Source organism: Eptesicus fuscus, chromosome 8 (assembly GCF_027574615.1).
Source record: "Eptesicus fuscus isolate TK198812 chromosome 8, DD_ASM_mEF_20220401, whole genome shotgun sequence".
Classification (NCBI taxonomy): domain Eukaryota; kingdom Metazoa; phylum Chordata; class Mammalia; order Chiroptera; family Vespertilionidae; genus Eptesicus; species Eptesicus fuscus.
In genome coordinates this window covers 91,704,277-91,725,232 of record NC_072480.1, presented here as the reverse complement: position 1 = coordinate 91,725,232, position 20,956 = coordinate 91,704,277, and the positions used below count along the sequence as shown (strand labels likewise).

General features: G+C 37.9%; 1 long non-coding RNA gene across 1 annotated transcript in view; it reads right to left on the bottom strand.

The window, feature by feature from the left end:
- Positions 1 to 20,956, bottom strand: part of LOC114233260 (uncharacterized) — a 49,343-nt gene that overhangs the window by 6,200 nt on the left and 22,187 nt on the right. The window contains exons 3-4 of the long non-coding RNA XR_003619410.2: positions 20,003 to 20,094; positions 7,583 to 7,652 (exon numbers count right to left, since the gene is read on the bottom strand). This is a non-coding gene — a long non-coding RNA (uncharacterized LOC114233260). The remainder of the gene's footprint in view (positions 1 to 7,582; positions 7,653 to 20,002; positions 20,095 to 20,956) is intronic.

Sequence of the window (20,956 nt, the reverse complement as noted above, 5' to 3'; positions counted from 1 at the left end):
GTAGGTAAACATAGTAAGTGGTTATAGCTTCCTTCCAAAACAGGTTATCAGATGATTCCTTATTTATTCTGTGCACATTTTAGAGGTAAATGTGTGATAATTTTCATATGTAAATAAAGACAGATATGGAGTATTCATTTCATCAGTGTTTTGCAATGGTGAAAAATAGGAAACAGACTGAATGTTCATCAATGGAAGAGTGGATAGGTAAACTATGGCCATATTTGGAAATTATGTAGTAGGTAAAGTAGGATTATATATCCTATCTAATAAAAGAGTAATATGCAAATTGACCATCACTCCAACACACAAGATGGTTGCCCCCATGTGGTCAAAGATGGCTACCCCCATGTGGACACAAGATGGCCACCACAAGATGGCCAGCAGGGGAGAGCAGTTGGGAGGGACCAGGCCTGCAACGGAGGGCAGTTGTGGGTGATCAGGCCAGCAGGGGAGGGCAGTTGGGAGGAACCAGGCCTGCAAGGGAGGGCAGTTGGGGGTGATCAAGCCTATAGGGGAGGGCAGTTAGGGGTTACCAGGCCAGCAGAGGAGGGAAGTTGGGGGCAACCGGGCCTGCAGGGGAGGGCAGTTAGGGGCAAACAGGCTGGCAGGGGAGCAGTTAGGCATCAATCAGGCTGGCAGGGGAGTGGTTAGGGGGTGATCAGACTGGCAGGCAGAAGCGGATAGGGACAATCAGGAAGGCAGGCAGGCAAGCAGTTGGGAGCCAGCAGTTCTGGATTGTGAGAGGGATGTCCGACTGCCAGTTTAGGCCCAATCTCATATGTTTATTGGACATTTGGATATCCTCCTCTTTGACTGTTCAAGGTGTTAGCTAATCTATCGGATTTTTTCTAATTTATTTTTACTAGTTCTTTATATTTTGTTGGCTATATGTGTTTTAATTATATTACCTCACACTATAGCTTGTTTGTTTGCATTTTTAATGACATCTTTTGACAAATAAAAATCTTAAGTTTTATGTAGACTGGTTAATTAATGTTTTCCAATTTAGCTACTGCTTTTCTTTATCCTGTATATAGATTTTTCTTACCCCAAATTCCTGAAGATAAGAATTATTGTTTTCTTTTAGAACTACACTGTCAAAAGTATAGAAACTAGCTACATATAGCTATTTAAACAAGTTAAATTTCAAGTGCTCAGTAGCTACAGGTGGCTTAGTGTCTACCCTATTGGACAAAGCAAATATAGAATACTTTCATTATCACAGACACTTCTATTGGCTCATGCTGTTCTGGAAGCTTTAGTGATTTATTGTTCACTTTTAGATCTAAAATCCATCCGGAATTAATTTTTAATTGAAGTATAATTGCTATAAAGCATTATATTAGTTTCAGGTGTACAGCATAATAATTTTATATCTATATAAATTACAAAATGATTACCACTATAAATCTAGTTAACACCTGTCACCATTCACAGTTACAAAAATTTTTCTTGTGATGAGAACTTTAAAGAGCTACTTTCAGCCACTTTCATATAGGCAATACAGTATTATTAACTACACTGAATGGCCAGATTATTATGATCTCTGAACGCATAATAATCTGGCCACTCAGTGTATAGTCACCATGCTGAACATTGCTTGACCATGGCTTATTTATTTTTACTAGAGGCCTGGTGCATAAAATTTGTGCACTCAGGGGGGTCCCTCAGCCTGGCCTGCACCCTCTCACAGTCTGGGAGCCCTCAGGGTATGCCCACCTGCCAGCTTAGGCCCGGTCCCCACGGAGAGCGGGCCTAGCCGGCAGTCGGACATCCTTAGTGCTGCTGTGGAGGTGGGAGAGGCTCCTGCCACCGCTGCTGTGCTTGCCAGCCATGAGCCCGGATTCTGGCTGAGCGGCGCTCCCTCTGTGGGAGGGCACTGACCACCAGGGGGCAGCTCCTGTGTTGAGTGTCTGCCCCCTGATGGTCAGTGTGCATCATAGCGACTGGTCGTTCCACCGTTTGGTCAATTTGCATATTTGCCTTCTATTATATAGGATAACTGGAATTAATTTTTGTATAGTGTAACTATAGCAGTTAGCTTTTATTGTGTAACAAACCATCCCTAAACTTAGTAGCTTAAAACAGCAATCATTTCATTTAGCTCACCGTTCTGTAGCTGGTTGGGACGGTGGGATTCTCTGTACATGGCCTCTCATCCTCCAGTAGGAACAATCAGTCAATGTCATTATACTCCTTAGTTTGACTAAAATATTTCAAAGGTAAGGTAGCAAATGCATGGTCACTCAGAACCTTGCTTTCTCTAAATATTTGATTTGGATGATCTACTGGCAATATTTTCCATATTTCTATTGCAACATCATACTATGGACTACCAGTACCCTCTTTATTTCTGGAAAAAGTTATTAGTACTTTAAAAAATTTTAAATTCTTTATTGTTTAAAGTATTACATGAGTCTCCTTTTCCCCCCATTGACCTCTCCCCAGCGGCTGGCATGTACAGGGTATTATTACTTTTGAATCTAATCAGGTTAGAGAATAAATTCTCAAAAACCTGGAACCAATTCAAAAAGTCCCTCCATAAGATTCTTCTAGAACCATGGAGGACAGCAAAATCTATGTCCATGGCTTATAGTCAGTCTGGCTTCAGGTATTCTTTTCATTCCGGTTTGAAATATTGATGTTATTCTACTATTTGTTGATTTATTTACATTGCCTTTTAGGGGTATCAATTAGACACATATTAGATCTTTTTCTGTCATATCACTTTATAACCTTTTTCTCTCTTTCTTTCTTTGTTTCTTTTTCCCTGTACCTTTTATTATGGTGTCTATTCTCACCTATGCTCTTTGTAATTTAATCTTCACTTCTGAGTGGAATTTGTTTCTTTAATTCTTTCCTTGTATTGTCAAATTTGTGCTATTATTATGTTCCTGTTCATTGGATATGCTCTTAATTTCTTCTCTGAGTTATTATTTTGCCTTTTGGTTTTTCTAAATAGCTACAATTTTAGTCAATAATTTCTTTCTTTCCTGTTTCTTCTTTATGTTCAGGATGTTATAATTTTTCATTAACTTTTTGGAAATACTTTTTCTAGTGAGTTTACATCATCTGAAGGAAAGTTACACTGTTCTTTTTCATCATTTTCTTATAGAGTTCTATACAGCTCTTTTAATAACTAATAAAATAGCAGACCAAGAAATCAGTAAGGATATAGGAGATTTAAAAGGAACAAAACAAACAGAGCACCCCGAATCTTTGCATGTAGGGAGAGGATTTTACTCTCATTTTATTCACATTTTAGGAGATGGACTTTCCTTGTCTAGCAGCTGAGGGGTCCAGGAGTGTGTTTTGGGAGCAAGGTGGGGAATATGTCAGAGTCATATCCTGGGTTACTTCAGTGTTATTTCAGCGTGGGCAGTGACGCATGGCCCCTCTCGGTGGTCACCTTTTCTCTGGCTTCCAGAGCTCAGACGAATACAGGAGAGTTACTTTCACCTGCCCCAAGCTCCCCAGATCTCTTCACATTCTTTGTCTTCCAAAATATTGGATTCACTTTTAGAAATTGGATTTTGCTGCAGCTTTTCAAATCAAGCTAACTTTTTCACTGTCCACACACCAGGCACTTTCTGAACTTACTCTCTCTGCCCTTTCTTAGTGATCTTACTCTGTTCAGTTCTCAAACAGGTCCTCACAGGTAGGGTCTCTTCCTTTTGGGTGGAATATTTCACTAAGCCTTCTGAGGTCTTCCCATATCCATATTCTGAACTTTTGCTCTTCCTCACAGCTTGCCCTTGTGGGCTTTTTGTCTGTCTTTGCCTTTGGCAGCACTGACTATTTAGAATGCGTGGTTGTCTCTGTCTCCACATCTATGACAATGTAGCTTATGGATATTTAAATACATTTCATGTTCACATATGTTATTCAGCCAGAAATGTGGGAAAATGAAGAATTAAGCGGCTGTCGTATTTCCATAGAAACTAGAACTCCCTATATTTGATTTTTATCAGTAAGAATAAATTATTTCTACAATTAAAATAAGAAAAGGAAAAAAAATTCCTTTATTTCTTAAGTTTTTGTTTTTTGAAAAGTAGCAGGCACGGTTATAGATATGCTATGATCTGGCCCCCTAGCCAAATGTTTAAATGAGCATGTGTTATAAACTGGCAGGATATAAACTTGATATCTGACCGACTGTCCCCCAAACAGATTCCTGTTGCCATGTCATGTAATGGTGTTTACCAAACTCCTCCCAGCCATTCTGAAGAGTTTGGAGACAGTTCTACCTAGTTTCACTTAAAAAATCTGCTTTATTTAAAACTCTCACTTTTCTATTTCACTAATTTTCTCTTTAGTGCATTTCAAAAGAATTTTTTTTTTCCTAAAATGTAACTGTCAACTTTTCTTTCATAGTAAAGTTTATGGTTCTTTAGAGCATTATGATATGATTTTGAGGCAAACACTTAGAAACATTTACTTGGTTCAATGTCAAATTGATACATTTGTTAAGTTGGCTTTTACATAATTTATGGTGTTTTTCAGTGGGAAAACTAGATATAAACCCAGTGATTAATCCCTGCCTCCTACCTGATGAACTCCTTCAGAGATCAAAGGATGACTTGTTAGCCACTTAGAAAACACAACAGATGAGTCAAAGCCCCTGCAGTCCTGAACTGTTCAGAATTTCCAGTTACCTGTCAGATTCTGAACTAGACAAAAGTTACAAGTTCAAAGGACTAGACAAAAATTACCTTCCCGAAGTCTCTACCAACAATACCAAAACATGTTCACAGGTAGCTCGTGTGTGAGGTTTACCCACAACATACAAGTGAGGCTTTCAGGATGGTTTTGCAGCATGTTTATATTTTGGTCACTTTATTTTTCTAAAAACGAAACAGGCTACATTTTCTCAAATAACAATATGATTATTAAAATATGATAATTCTCTTCCAGAGCATCTTATGTCTTTTTCCAACACTCTGCACAGTTTAAATGACGTAACTATTTTGAAATAGTTTAATATCTGTCTTTTCAGCTCTACCATTAACTACACAGGAAAAGGCTGTATCTGTTTCTTCTAAAACTATTTCCACTTCTTAGGATAGCATCCAGCACTCCATATATTTATTGGCTAGCAGACATTGAGCTGAATAAAAGTGTGTTGAAATCTTTTCAGCATTTGTGCATTAGGCATGCAATAGAAAGCTTGGAGTTGAAATCCTATAAAAGGGTAATCCTATAAAAGGGTACCATATTTTCCGGCGTATAAGACGACTGGGCATATAAGATTTTCCTGGGTTAAAACGTCATCTTATACGCCGTAAAATACGGTAGTCCAATATATCTAATCCATTATATCTAATCCCATCAATATAGTCCAATATACTTTATTTTCCAGCGTATAAAACGACTTTTTAACCCAGGAAAATCTTATATGCCCAGTCATCTTATATGCCAGAAAGTACGGTAATATGCAAATTGACCCTAAAGGCAGAATTACTGGGAATGACTGGTTGATCTGACACCACGCACTGACCACTATGAGGCAGACGCTCAATGCAGGAGCTGCCCCCTGGTGGTCAGTCCGCTCCCACAGGGGGAGATCTGCTCAGCCACAAGCCGGGCTGAAGGCTGTGAGCACAGCGGAAGTGGCAGGAGCCTCTCTTGCCTCTGCAGCAGCGCTAAGGATGTCCGACTGCTAGCTTAGGCCTGCTCCCCACAGGGACCGGGCCTAAGCTGGCAGGTGGACATCTCTCGAGGGGTCCCAGACTGGGAGAGGGCTCAGGCCGGGCTGAGGGACCACCCCCCCAAGTGCACAGATTTTCATGCACTGGGCCTCTAGTTGCAAATAAGCCTCTAAGGTTTGTAGGCTTACTTGGATTCTTGCTCAAAGGCTGATATTTCAAAAGCTTCTTCAAAATGATTTGCATGTAACTGCTAATGAATAGTACTCACTCTAATTCTACCTTTCTCCATAGTACACTGCTCTCTAGTATCTTCTTTTCCAGTTTTTCAATGACATTACTTTGTCGCTTCTCTTAGACTTTGAGTACTTTCTGGGCAGGCTTTGGTATTCCCAGTAAGGACTCAAGAAATATTTCCTGATAGACTGCTTGATTGAATGAATAAAAAATTACCACCACATTATTAATATGTGTCCTTATTGAGAGTGCCTCTATGTACAAGAGAATTCTTGAATAAAAATTAAATTTGATTTAAATATATCTCCATCAGTCCTCTTGGTGGGAAGAGAAAAATGATAAAATATTTAATATATTATAAAAATATGACTATCCTATATTATAAAATACTAATATGCAAATTGACCGAAAGACACAACAGCTGGTTACTATGATGCACACTGCCCCCCTGAGAGGGTGATGACCAGCAGTGGCAATCAGGGGGCGGGGCCGGCTAGTGGGCAGCGCCAGGCCACCAGCCAAGGTGGGTGCCCCCAGGGGCCCCCCGATCGCCCTGCCTGCCAGTTGCCCCACAGATTGGCCCTGATCACCAGCCACGCTTAGGGACCCTACCCTATATATTGGAACAGTCTCTTAGATTTCAAAATTAAAATCTGGCAAGGCTACTCTAACACCGAAAAAACAAGATGATATAGCGATGACATGCATGGACTCTGGCTTGCACATTTTGTGGTCAGCCCTGATTCTGACACTTATAACTGTGTGACAAAGCCAATTACTTAACTTCTCTCTGCTTCAGTTTTTCCACCCATAAGATGGGGACAATGGTACTACTGCCTCAGAAGAATCATGTTATGTACTACTTTTTATAATCAGGGCAAAAAAAGTAGCTGCCCATACAACAGCAAGATGCCTTTCACCTGTATGAAAAGTATGGTCACTGGTGCATGCAGTGTCCAGAACTGCAAGAGGGATATCCAACTGCCGGTTTAGGCCTGGGGCCTAAACTGGCAGTCAGACATCCCCCAAGGGCACAGGCTGGGCTGAGGGACACCCCCCCCCTCACAATGCATGAATTTTTTGCACTGGGCCTCTAGTTTATATATAAAAGTAGCTAAAATTCAGTATTTAAATCATCATCTAAGAACCTTCCTTAAAAATAAATTCTCACCATCTAAGCACCTTCCTTAAAAATAAATTATTCTTTAAAAATATATATATATATTGATTTCAGAGAAGAAGGGAGATGGAGAGAGCGATAGAAACATCAATGATGAGAGAGAGTCACTGATTGGCTGCCTCCTATTGGGGATCGAGCCTGTAACCGGGGCATGTGCCCTGACTTGGAATCCAACCATGACCTCCTGGTTCATAGGTCAATTCTCAACCACTGAATCATATTGGCTGGGCGAAAGAAACTATTCTTAAATTTAAACTTAAGTATACCTATTGGGAATATCTCAAATTTTGAGAATTAATGTTGATTAACTTCAGTAATATAACAAGATTAGTATTCTCATGAGGATCATAATCAGACCTATTTTAAAAAAGGGACTTCTAAAATACATTTTAGTAATGATAGTTCATTGAAACAAATGAAAAACATATCCGATTGAATACTTTAGGAAAATTTGACAGATAGATTTGTAGTATCTACTAATAAAGTCTCATTATTGTATAAAATATTTGTACAATACCTCAGAATTTATGTTGCATCTCATGGAATCCTCAAAACCACAAGTTATTTGGTATCTATTATTTTGTAGACTAGAATACAAATACAGAGACATTAAGTGGTTACTTATCACCTACTAGTCTGTCAGTCTACAGATTTGACAAGTTCATTTCTTGAGGAAAAGTAAGCAGCGGCTCTGTGTTTTTTTGCCTAAGTGTCCTTCCCGTATGAACAGCACAGGTTAGGATGGTTTGGTTTCCTACATGGATGGGTAGGAAAAGCAAGCACCATAAAGCAGTGTGGCTATGACCCTGAGATGATAGAATCAGAAGTAACTAGAACAAAAGAACAGAATCTGACTCAAGCTAGTGATTAAGTTCTCAATGATATCTGCAAATGACCTTGATGGTCGCGTAAAATATAAGAGTAAACAAAGAACTACTGCTTTTCTCTTCTTTCTCTATTGCACAAACTTAAAGCAACATTGAGTAAAATTAGATTTTGACTAATTTTTGTTTAAAAAGTTTTTGATTTTGACATTCTCAGTGCCATAAAAAATGAATAAGGGTATTATTCATTCAATGTGTTGATGCATTAATACAGTAATTATTTAATTTATGTGTGTAAGCTGTAATAGAAGTGTTGAACATTTTAGAATTCTAATTTCTTTAATGCTCTGTGTCTTTAGAAGAATGAATTTTATAAGATGATGCCAAAAATATACCTAGCTGTGATACACCTAATTTATTGTAGAACTTTGAATCGAATGCAAAAAATGAGGAATAATTAATACATTTTGGTTAATATTTAGAATAAAATAATAAATAGAATCAGTGATAATATTCAGAACTTGACAGGGCAGAAGTTATAGAATTCTCCATAACTTCAAGATTTGTATTACCTTCTCACTGTCAAATAATAAGGCAAATATTGCATCACTGTTTGCCAGACCTTGTTCCAGGCTCTGAATATTTTTAAGTTAACAAAACAGACACAAATTCCGCCCTCCAGGCACTTATATATAAAGTGTAAAAACACTTTATAAGCATTAACACTGTGTATAAAATGCATGTGTGCATTAAATGATTTTATAACATAGTAAACAATGCTAGTGGTGTATGTAAAGGCTAAAGAACCACTGGAAACACATATTAAGTCATATGTGGGAGAGCCTTTTATTTATTATGCAAAAAATATTTTGCAATTTTACTCAACATCATAATGCTAGACAAAAAACCTTTCTTTACTGATGTCAGTGATCGTAATGATCATGAAGCTGTAAATCTTAAAAATGTAATAACTTGATATGGAATATACTAGTAGATGAGAAAAACTAAGTAACTGACATCTAAATAGCACCAATCCATGTAATTGTTGCAATAAATCATCAACAATGTAGTGGGTGTTTTACTTGACGAAGTAAATTTGTCAAGCCATAGATGACCAGTGTGGCATATGATAGCTGAGATCTGCACATTCCATTTGGCTCAAGCAAGCTGTCCTTGTAGGGCCTCTTCCTCTATTGATAAAAGTGTGAATAGGAGATGATTTCCTCTGCCCCCTTCTCCTCACTAGTGCTTTTCACACTGTAGTTTGAAAATATCTCTAGAAAAATACCAATATTTTCTTTAAATATAAGGCATGCCCTAGCTGGTTTGGCTCAGTGGATAGATAGAGCAATGGTCTGCGGAATGAAGGTTCCTGCGTTCGATTCTGGTCAAGGTCACATGCCTGTGTTGCTGGGTTGATCCCCAGTGTGGGACGTGCAGGAGGCAGCCAATCAATGATTCTCTCACATCATTGATATTTCTAGCTCTCTCTCTCTCTCCCCCTCTTCCTCTCTGAAATCAATTAAAAAAAATTAACTAACTAACTAAATAAATATGTCATGATTTCATTAAAAATATATATACTACACTGATTTTAAAAGCATTCTTAGAGGGTTTTATTTACCTATTATAAATTATATTTTTATTCATATTTATTAAGTGAATTATTTGTTATTTTTTTTACACTTAGAAATATGTTGAGTAAAACATTTTAGGTGAGTTTAAGAACATATAGAAAAAAATGTAACAATCTTCTCTCTTCATTGATAACTAAGTAGAGTCAACGGCTATTTAAAGGACTCTACATGATTGTTTAGACACATTGAGGCAAGTTATCTTAAAGTCATTCCAACAATCCCTTTCAAAAAGCCAGCAATTCACCCAACTTAAGCATTTAATTTAAAAAAGACCTTCTGTTCCTATTGCTTTTGTCCCAGAATGGGTGGTGTGGGGTGGGGGGAGGAGCAAACTATAGAGTAAGCTTTTAAAAACAGACAAAATGATATTTTCCTTTAGAATGGGCAAGGAGCGTTTCATTGAAAGGAGCACATCTCAGGTAAAGCTAGTTTTCCTTTTATTCTTCATCTTCTTAAAACTGACTGGAGAGAGGCTCATTGTGTACCCCCACTTTTGTTCTGGGCACCTGAGCAGCGCACAATGTATCACTTATCAGTAGAACAAAAGCCTCCTTCATCAGTCAGGCACTGGGGAAGATGACAGCTGCAGACTCAGAGCCTCTCTGGGCAGCTCCTTTGCTGAGAAGGAACAGGAAATAGACTATTCAGGTGGACTTTCATGTCTAACCCTATTTAATTTGACTGAAGTAAGATTAGCTTCTTTCAAAACATATCCATGTTTAATGGTAATCCTAGATGTTTGTTTCTTAGCAGAGACTCTGTTCAGAAAATGTAGAAAGTAAATTATAGAGGGTTTATAGTAGAAACAACTATTTTTATTTAGTCAAATAGTACTGTTGTATATTTTATACACCTTGTGTTTTGGAATCATATATTTTCATTAAAAATGACAATATAAAAATAGTAATTTTTTTCAAAATGCAAGACCAAAGAAAATCAGCAAAGTTTTCCACTGTTGATGGCGTAAATGAATATTAAAAGAAAAAATTTATTATCCTGCAAAGACACTATTTTAATTATAGTGTAATTCTAAATATTAATCTTGTTGAGTAGTATATTATTTTCTTGTTTATGAAATTATATTTGTCCTTTTAGGATTCTAATATTATATTCATATTCCTACTAGAATAAAAAATTGGAAGGTCACTAAAATGTGAAACCTCAAATTCTTGAGCAAATATGAAAGAAAAAACTGTTTCCTTAATAGCACAAAGATTTCTTAGTTGCTATGTAGCTTGTGCCATATGAAAATAATTTAACCTTTTGCACTCGGATGTCAAGTGTGACTCGACACAGTTAGCATTAGAATAAAGGAATTGAGAAAAAAGCAAGCGCGTGCAAAGGGTTAATACCGAATATTTCATGCATAAGAAGTCATCACTGGTCACATTTTCTTTCATTGTTTTGTGTGTCCCTGATATAAATGTTTGAATAATCATAAATTACAATAGATATAATAATATTTATGTCACCATATACCCCAGGCCAACACTAAAACAGAATAATCTATAATAATAAAAGCATAATATGCTAATTAGACCACACAGCCTAACGACCTTTCGGATGTCATTCCGGATGTCCTTTCAGATGAAGCCGCAGCAGCGGGGGCCGAGGCAGAGGTTGTTAGTGGTGATCAGGCAGGCAGGCGAGCAGTTAGGGGCGATCAGGCAGGCAGGCAGAGGTGGGTAGGGGCAATTAGGCAGGCAGGCAAGCAGTTAGGGGCGATCAGACAGGCAGGCAAGTGGTTAGGGGCGATCAAGCAGGCAGGTGAGTGGTTAGGGGCAATCAGGCAGGCAGGTGAGTGGTTAGGGGTGATGAGGCAGGCAGGCAGGTGAGTGGTTAGGATCCAGCAGTCCTGGATTGCGAGAGGGATGTCCGACTGCCAGTTTAGGCCCGATCCCACTGCGGGCAGTTGGACATCCCCTGAGGGGTCCTGGATTGCAAGAGGGTGCAGGCTGGGCTGAGGGATCCCCCCCCACCCATACACGAATTTCATATACCGGGCCTCTAGTGTTATATATTTGCAATGTGATTAATTGTAGAACCTTATTAATTTGGGATATTCTTGTAGAAGGAGTGTCCATATTAAAACATTTAGAAAAATAAAAAAAATGTTACAAACTACCTAAATTTATAGCCTGACTCTTAGGGACAGTAAAAACATGCTATACTTGTTTCAATACATAGTTAAGAATTGCTTTTACCAGTTTTTGTCAGTAGATACTTCTATATACTTTCCCACAATTATCTCTTTATCTCCTATTATATTTATGGCACTTGTTTACATACTGAAGATAGCTAAAAATAAAAAAAAATGGCTTAAGTAGCTTGATTATATGTGCTACAGAATATTTGTATTATCCTTTTAAATCACTAAATGATTGACATTAATTTTACCATGGTATAATTATAAACAATGTTTTGTCCAGATATAATCTTCCATTTAGTGTTTTTTAAAATTTTATTTGTTTGTGTGTGTGTGTGTGTGTGGACAGAAAATTGGTCCAACATTGAATAAATAGTTCCTAAAATTTATAATTGGTATGTTGGTTTTGTTATAATTTGGCACCTGATTCTATCTATCTATCTATCTATCTATCTATCTATCTATCTATCTATCTCATCCATCCATCCATCCATCCATCTATATCTATCATTTACTGATGAGACATATAGATTGTGTGTATATATATATCTAAATATAGATGCATATATACACATACACCCTGACCCATATACCACGATCTTAACAAAATTCCAAGAATAATATACCGTGTCTCTTTTTACATGTTCCATTTATTTTTCCATAAGATTCTTGTTAAATTAAAAATGTCAAAGCAGTCTAAAAGGAGTTTGAATTAAAAATTGAACTCTTAAGTTTGTTTGTTTTTTGAGGACTTATTTATTTACTATTGCTTTTTATAATATTATTTGGTGTTATGTTTTAATCCCTCATGGTCTGCTTGCCTGTGGTTCTTATCACCTTCTGTTTGAAATCAGCCAATTCATCTGTCTCACTTACTTACACAGTTGCATGTAGAATTCAGCCAGGAATAATTTTTCAGAACAGTTCAAATTTCGTTTGTTTTATTCCATTCTCAGATTGTCCAACCATATGTGCACTGATCTTGGAACATTTGGAACCAAAGTACGTCTTTTTTCAGTTTACTATTTAAAAATCATTGGCTAAAACTTGAGAAATCTCTGGGCTTTAGCAGTGCTTCTTATTCTCTTCAGAAACTTTTTTCTTAACCTCATCACCACTCCTGGGGTGGTTAGCAAAGCAGTTTACCTTTTTATGATGAGACTAGAGGTCCAGTGCACAAAATTCATGCACGGGGCTGTGGTGGTGGGGGGTGGGTCCCTCAGCCCAGCCTACGCCCTCTCACAATCTGGAATCCCTCGGGGATGTCCAACTGCCAGTTTAGGCCTGATCCCTGCAGTCGGACATCCGACAGTCAGACATCACTCTTACAATCTGGGACTGCTTGCTCCTAACCACTTGCCCACCTGCATAATCGCTCCTAACCACTCGACTGCCTGCCTGCTCACTCCTAAACACTCTCCTGCCTGCTCACTGCACATCAGAGCAACTGGTCATTCTGTCGTAACGGTCATTTAGGCTTTTATATATATATGTGTGTGTGAATATATATATCTATATATCTGTATGTATATATATATACAGATATCTATATCTATCTATCTATATGTATATCTATATGTATATCTATATGTATATGTATATCTATATCTATCTATCTATCTATCTATCTATATCTATCTATATATATATATGATGCCAGTTAAGAGTGGAGTCTGTATAGGCACCTTGAATGTTTGAATCATTCCATATGTCCCTGTAAACTTGTGCAGAATATTCCTCACAGGATGTTCCTGATTGTAAGACAAAATACTACTTTATGTTTTTATTTTTTAGTTACTAGAGGCTTATTTGTTTTCAATATTATTCTTATTTGTTTTCAATATTATTATTCTTCAATAGTATTACACTTTTTGTAAATTATATAGTCTATTGTAAAAATGGAAATTGTTAGTGTGTTAATAAAATAAGCTATGAGAAAATTAGCCTCCTTTCTTACTTTCTCTCCCTCTACCTTTCATAGAGTTGTTGGTCTTCTATAGGATTCTGCCTTCATATTCCCTGTTTTTGGTTTACTGCAGGAATGTGTCAGTGTCCTTAACCAGTGCATTATCCTATCAGCAACCCTCTATATCTGCATGTCTCCTCAGCCAGAAATTGTCAAAGTTTCCTGTTTTCATATGCATTAGGTATACTGAATATGCTTTAACAAATACACTTCTGATGAAAACCAAGACCTCTGCCCCCTCCCTCCCAAGCAGGTCATGCAGGTCAGTTGAACACCATAGTTTACATACTTTAAACTATGCAATCTTATCTGCTCCCAGGGCTTTAACTATAATCTCTGTACTAAAGAATCCCAAAGCTATCACTTATTCTGACATTTATTTTTCATTTCCATCCCCGCCCCATTCATATCTAAATTATCTTCCACTCTGAGATTAGCCATTCTCTGGCATTGTACATGTGTGTGCATACATGTCACCACTTTTTTTTTATGTCACCACTCTTTGAAGATGAATGTTAGCATCATTCTTTATTCTCTTCTCCATGATTCTTATTCATTAGACCACTATTCCTATCCAGTCTATTTCTGCAACCAACATTCTCTCTTTCATTCCTCTTCTTTCTTGTCTGTACTATTTTATTTACTTCCCAATTTGTCTTCTAGTTGGCATTTCTATCATATCCCAGTTATCCCATTTCTTAGTGTTGCTATTAGAATTAATTTTTGATAATTGAACTTTCATTTTTATGAAACTGGTAAGTTGTCAACCTCTAGACAAACAAACGTACTAACAAACTGTAACATGGCAGATAAAGCCTGATACAAACTGGCTCAGATCTGCTTTGACAGTCTCACCTCTCTCTGCTTGCCACCACCTTGGTACTCTAGGAAACATCAATAATAGCACAGAGCCTGGCCCAACGCAGACACTCCATAAATAATTGTTGCTTAGTGAGAAGACACCTGTAGGTACATTGACCAGTATCAATATAAAACTAATTCTTTTTTTCTGGAGAAATGAAAATGTGTGAGTGCTGTAGTGATGAAACGGTCTGGTCTCAATCATTGGCTCTCATACTTTAGCATCAGAATTACCCAGTGGGCTTCTTAAAACCCAGATTGCTGGGCTGCACGTGCACCTCGTTTCTCATTCAGTAGGTCTGGGATGGGGACCGAGACAAGGTCCCCTGACGGTGATGCTTCTGGTCCCGGGTCCACATTTTAAGAGCTATGGGCCTAGGTAATACCACTTCACTTGTTAACTAAATTGAAAGTCATTAGTATTTTTTGTTGTTGCTTTTTCTCTATACATTAACAAGAGCTTACACTTGTTTATGGCACCTATACACCCCATACATCATTTCTGCTTGTATCCTGAATCTTTCCAAACTCCTTATACTGGTTAGTGTTACATGTCAACTTAGCTAGGCAATGGTACCCAGCTATTTGGTCAAACACCAGTCTAGCCATCTCTGTGAAGGTCTTTCAGAGATAAGATTAACACTTAAATCTGTAGATTTTGAGTAAATCAGAATACCCTCCCTAATGTGGGTCTCATCCAGTCAGTTGAAGGCTGTAAGAGAAAAAGACCGAGGTTCCCTAAGGAAGAGGGAATGCTGCCAGTAGATGGCCTGTGGACTCAAGCTGCAACATCCATTCTTCCCAGGGTCTTCTGCCTGCCAGGCTGCCCTGCTAATTTCAGACTTGAAAGCCCCACAACTGTATGAGCCAATTCCTGAATCTCTCTCTCTCTCTCTCTCTCTCTCTCTCTCTCTCTCTCTCTCTCTATATATCTATATATATATATATAAAAACTTGGTTCTGATTCTCTGGGTAACCCTGACTAATATAACCGTTATGTCCTTAATAATTTAAGGCTGCCACAGGTTTGGAATCATGTGGCATCTGCTCTCAGACTTTTGATAGGCCTGCATAAATAGGACTGATATCATAAGGACTATACATTTATCAATATTTCAGATAGAACTCAAATAAGTACTAAGATAACAAAGTACTATTGAAGTGTAAATCATATAATGTATATTAGTTCTAAAATTTCTAATATTTGTTTTAATCACCATTTGTACTAATTTCTAAAATGAATTCACCTTTTAAAAATACTGAGCTAATAAACTGAGTAGAGTATAGAAGGAGCAATATGCTTTTTCTTCCTCATTCAAGAGCTAAAAATTTTTACTGGCAGGTCAAGTCAATTAGGAAGAGAGACAAAATTAATGGTAACTACAACAATTAATAAAATAGGGACAGACGCTTTGAGTTGAGAAGTATCTCTCTAGTTCTGAGTCTTTAAAGGATTGTAGTTGTGTCTGTGTTGGTTTTATAAAAAGATAATATTGCAAAGAGAAATTGAGTCCCAGACAAATAACATGAAAAAGTAATGAAAACATATCCCTATCTCAAGCGTCTTGGTTCAATGCAAGAAAATTATTTTCTTATTTCCCTTAGTTGTAGGTACTTCAGAGGCATAATTACATTTTAGCAGAAAGAAGGGATCAGCAATGTGATAGCATTTTGTCCAATTTCACACTGAAGAACATGATCATTATGTATACATATATATACATATATTTCTTCTTTTCTCTAGCTTATAACCAATAAGAATGTAAGGATTACATAAAATAATTGCACAAATGGTTACTTCCTGCCAATATAAAATGTCACTGAACACAATGGTAGGGTCTTTCTCCAAATCACGGCTGACTTTTTGGTCTGACCTATGGAGATAAATCACATAAGCTACTTAAAAATGGAAATAATAATCTGTGGAAATTAAAATGATGAAAGCTTAAAGCTGGCCCGATGCCAGAGTTTGATTTCCTGTTGTGTCTTTGGGACATGGTGTGGTAAACTTTGGAACATTGTTCTCTTGCTTGGTGTTCAGATACATTTTTGAAGTCCACTCTAATTTAGCTACTGTCATATTTTAAAAGTTGGACAGTTTCTGCTCAGGTAATAAGTTATAAGAAGCATGATCCTTTAGTATCATTTTTCCCATTTATTAGTAACTAGAGGCCAGGTGCATGAAATTCATGGGTGGGGTGGGGTTTCCTCAGCCCGGCCTATGCCCTCTAGCAGTTCAGGAGCCCTCTGGGGATGTCCTCTAGCCTGCGGGGATCGGGCCTAAGCCAGCATTCGTATATTCCTCTTACAGTCTGGGACCCCTCCCTCCTTACTGCCTGCCTGCTCGCTGCTCCTTACTGCTGTCGAAGAGGTGGGAGAGGCTCCCGCCACCACCACTGCACTCACCAGCTGTGAGACCAGCATCTGGCTGAGCAGTGCTCCCCCTGTGGGAGCACACTGACCACCAGGGGGCAGCTCCTGCGTTGAGTGTCTGTCCCCTGGTGGTCAGTGCGCGTCATAGCGACTGGTCATTCCTTTGTTCAGTCGATTTGCCTATTTGGCTTTTATTATATAGGACGAGGCTGTATAGAGACTTAGAGCAAAGATTTTGGACAGAGAGAAGAATAGGTTCAAATTTCAGGTTTTCGTTTTATTAGTTCAGTGCTCTGGGCAAGTTAATTAGCACGTGGATAAAAATAAAAATAATGCATACAATTGTTGTGAGAATCATCTCAAATAAGATGATGTATATAAACTGCCTAGTATGGTACTGGTCCCTGTTGTATCACTTAGGAGAGCAAACACATTTTCATTTCAGTGTCTTCCAGGCATCCCCATCTTAACAGGCCTCAGTTGATGGCAGCTCCATTTTTCCAATTGCTCAAGCCTCACTTATTTTTGTTCCCCATATAAATCCTTGAGGAAAGCCTTTTGATCTACTTCTGAAGTATTTTAATAATAAAACCAATTTTTCTCACTCACTACTTACTACCACTTTGTTCCAAGCTATCATCATCTTTCACCTGGGTGACTGCAATAAACTCCTAACTTGTCTCGAGGTTTCACCCTGACCCACTGGAGTTTATTTTCAATACAGCCACCGTAGTGGCCTTTTAAAAATGTATGATGGATCATGTCACACCTGCTCATACACTTCCAATGGTTCTGCATTTCCCTCAGAGTAATTGCCCAATGCCTTAAATGGCTCCCATACTCTCCGTGTCTTTTCCCAGACTGCATCGCCTGCATCAGCACTGTGACCTTATGTTCATCTCCTCTCTCCTCACATCTGTCTGCAGGCTCATTGCCTCCCTCCTTTCACCTGTGCTCACAGGCCACCTTCTCAGGGAGGCCTGCCTTCACCATAGCACTCTCAATTCCTCTGACCTGGCTGTACTTCCCCCTAGTATTTGCCACCTTCCAACACATCTCATAAAATATTATTTACCATGTTTGTTACTTATTGTGTTTATCATGTTTAGTGTCTCTCTCTCCACTAAAATATAAAACCCATAATGACAGGGATTTTTGTCTATTTTCAAGGATATAAATACTCAGTACCTAGGACGATGCCTGCCACATAGCAAGCTAATGCATTATCATTTGTATGTACAGTAAGTCCTCACTTGACGTCATCAATAGGTTCTGTGACTTAACGTGAAATGATGTATAATGAAACCAATTTTACTATAGGCTAATTGATATAAACAACAGTTAAGTTCTTATGGCATCTCATGGACATTATAATGAAATGATGTTAAAAGAAACATTATTTGAGGACCTACTTACTGTATACTCAATATCATGATGGCCCACTATCAATGCAAGCACTTTCACTTATTTTATTTCCTTTTGAATTATAACTTGTCCAAGAAATAAAGTGATTAAATTATATAGTCAGGATTTGAATGCAGCTTTTCTGATACCATTTCTATTCCTTTTCCCTTGGGAAGGCAATGGGAAGCCACATCTGAATTTGGATCAGTTTTTAACAGGATCAAGGAAGCAAGTTCAGTCAATGGGACTAAGTCATGTTATTGCTTAGAAGTTGAAGTTATTAGTGAGATACAAGAATCTCTTTTTGGTCTGAATTATAATAATTCATGTCAAGTTTCCTCACATTGTACCAGAATTAATCATTGAACTGTTCCTGTTGATTCAGATAGGCTGCAAAGTACTTGGGGAAAAGGAGATGATAATCCTTTTGGACATAAAAATTCTTGTGCTTAGTATGGAAATGAAAATTGTGGCAGCTAAATACACATTCTATTTTCTGATAGATGATAACATTTTATGGATTGCTTTATTACTTTTTTCTACATTGATTTATATCAATTCTGAATACAAGGATGAGCTATGTGAATTTGGCCTGCTTCCCATTAATGCTCAACTCAGCCTGGTATTGTTGTGATTTACACTTGGGAATTGACCTCAATAAGTACTGAGCAATAAAATCTAAATTGAATTAGGAGAAGTTAAAAGAAGGAGAACTTTATTTGGCTGGGAAGAACTAAGTTTTCTATTGAAACTTATGAATGTAGTCAACAGGAATTGACCAATAAAATGTGAGAGTTAAAAATAACCAGAGAAGTTAAATATAATTCTGACTTGGACAATTGTATGAAGTTGTATAATTAAATGAGATATTATAGATGAGCAAATTGAAGCAGGCCTTCAACATGATGTAGTTTTAACTTATTTAGTGACCCTTTCTAATAAATTCTTGATTAAAGGAGTACTCCTTTAATAAGAATTTCATAATAAGAATATCTTTGAATCATAAAGTAAGTCTGGAAGGGGCTTTGGGTAATTTCTAGTTCAATTTCTGTATTTAATCCATGAAGTAATTCATATCAGAATAAGATCTTCTGGTTTCTAGGATTGATCATATTATTCTGTAATGGTCATTAAATCAGATTTAACTCCTTTTTATGGTTTTGATGTACTATGACTTGGCAGTTTAACAGCTCTCAGTTCTTATCTGTATTACAATGTTTTCCCCTCTTTGCTCCCCTAAAATATATTGCTATTTTTCTCCTTAAGACCATGTTTATTTATTAAAAGTATTCTTAGACAACTGCACATTGCCCTATTCATTAAAAAGTTCCATCATTTCCATTATATTAATTCCTAATTCCAGAGAGCTATATAAGTGTCTTGGCAAGTTTTTGTTCTTCTGCTATTTATGTTTTATTAGAATTTTTTAAGCCAACAATTATCAAGTACTTACCATGTACCAAGATTTTTGCTTTTTTTTGGTAGTCTCTTAATTCTCACAATGGATTAGAGGGTAGTACTCTCATTTTACAATAGGAAAAATAGAGGCAGGGAGAGATAAGGTAATTGAACAATGATCACACAGTTACCAAGTGGCAGAGCTTAAGAAAGTGCATATGGAGTGGCCTGTGCAAGCTGTACACCTCCATGTGTGTTTGATGGTCAGAATCATTCATTCTTCCATTTCCTCTATTCGTTTGGAAATGACTGTAGGGTAGGGCTGTACCTGTTTTCAGTTTGCAGTCTCTCACAGTCTTTGTCCCCGTGTTCCCCGTGCTGTCCATGCTTAGTTTTGAGTGACGGGATGATTTTCTTTGCCTACAAAAGCAATTGTTTGATAAGTTCACGTGAAGCAATAGGCAATCCAACATTTGCTAGTAAATGTTAGCAGCGGTGCAGACCCAACCATGTGGCTCACCGAGGTTCTGCGGAGCCCTGGACACTGATAAGCGGCTGATCTTTGACCAATTTACTTGCCACTTCACTGCCACCGTCAGTAATGTCGCCTAGCGGGTCCCACTCTCCTATAGCCTGCTCTTTAACATAGATCGCTTACCAGAAGCAAACCTACCTTACAATGGTCATCTTTCACATGACTTTGAGAGAGACTCAAGGTAGCAATTATTTAACTTTGTTGCCTCACCAACTGAAGACTTCTTCGCTCTAATGGGCTGCCAAGCTGCGTGGAGAAAGTGCCCAGAAAGAGGAGAACACACTGGGAGTTAGAAAAGCAAACTCCACTCCCTGGGGCTTCGGCTAAAGAGCTGGCTTTTAGATTTCTGTTTCAAGTAGCTCTTTGAAATTGGCAGCTGTGATTAGCTATGTGACCCCCTTTATCACCTGTTCTTGTTAACACAGAGGTTCACAGTGTTGCTTCTTGTCGAAAGAACTACACTAAGATAGAGGAGTCTAATTGCGTATTTTGTCATGCTGATATTAACGACCCACAGGGAGGCAGACCACCAAAACAAACTGTGCAGAGAGGATATTGCACAAAGGCGGCAACCCATGGCACAGGGCGCCCTGGAAAGATGTGATTTGGGTCCAAGCAGCCAGATCTCAGATTTATTTCTTACTGCATGTTTATGCTTTCTGTGGGCATCAGGTGCCTGAGGTATCATTTGAACAGGGACAAATTGCTATTTTTTTTTTTTTTATAGTCCAAGGTTGCTGTTATCAA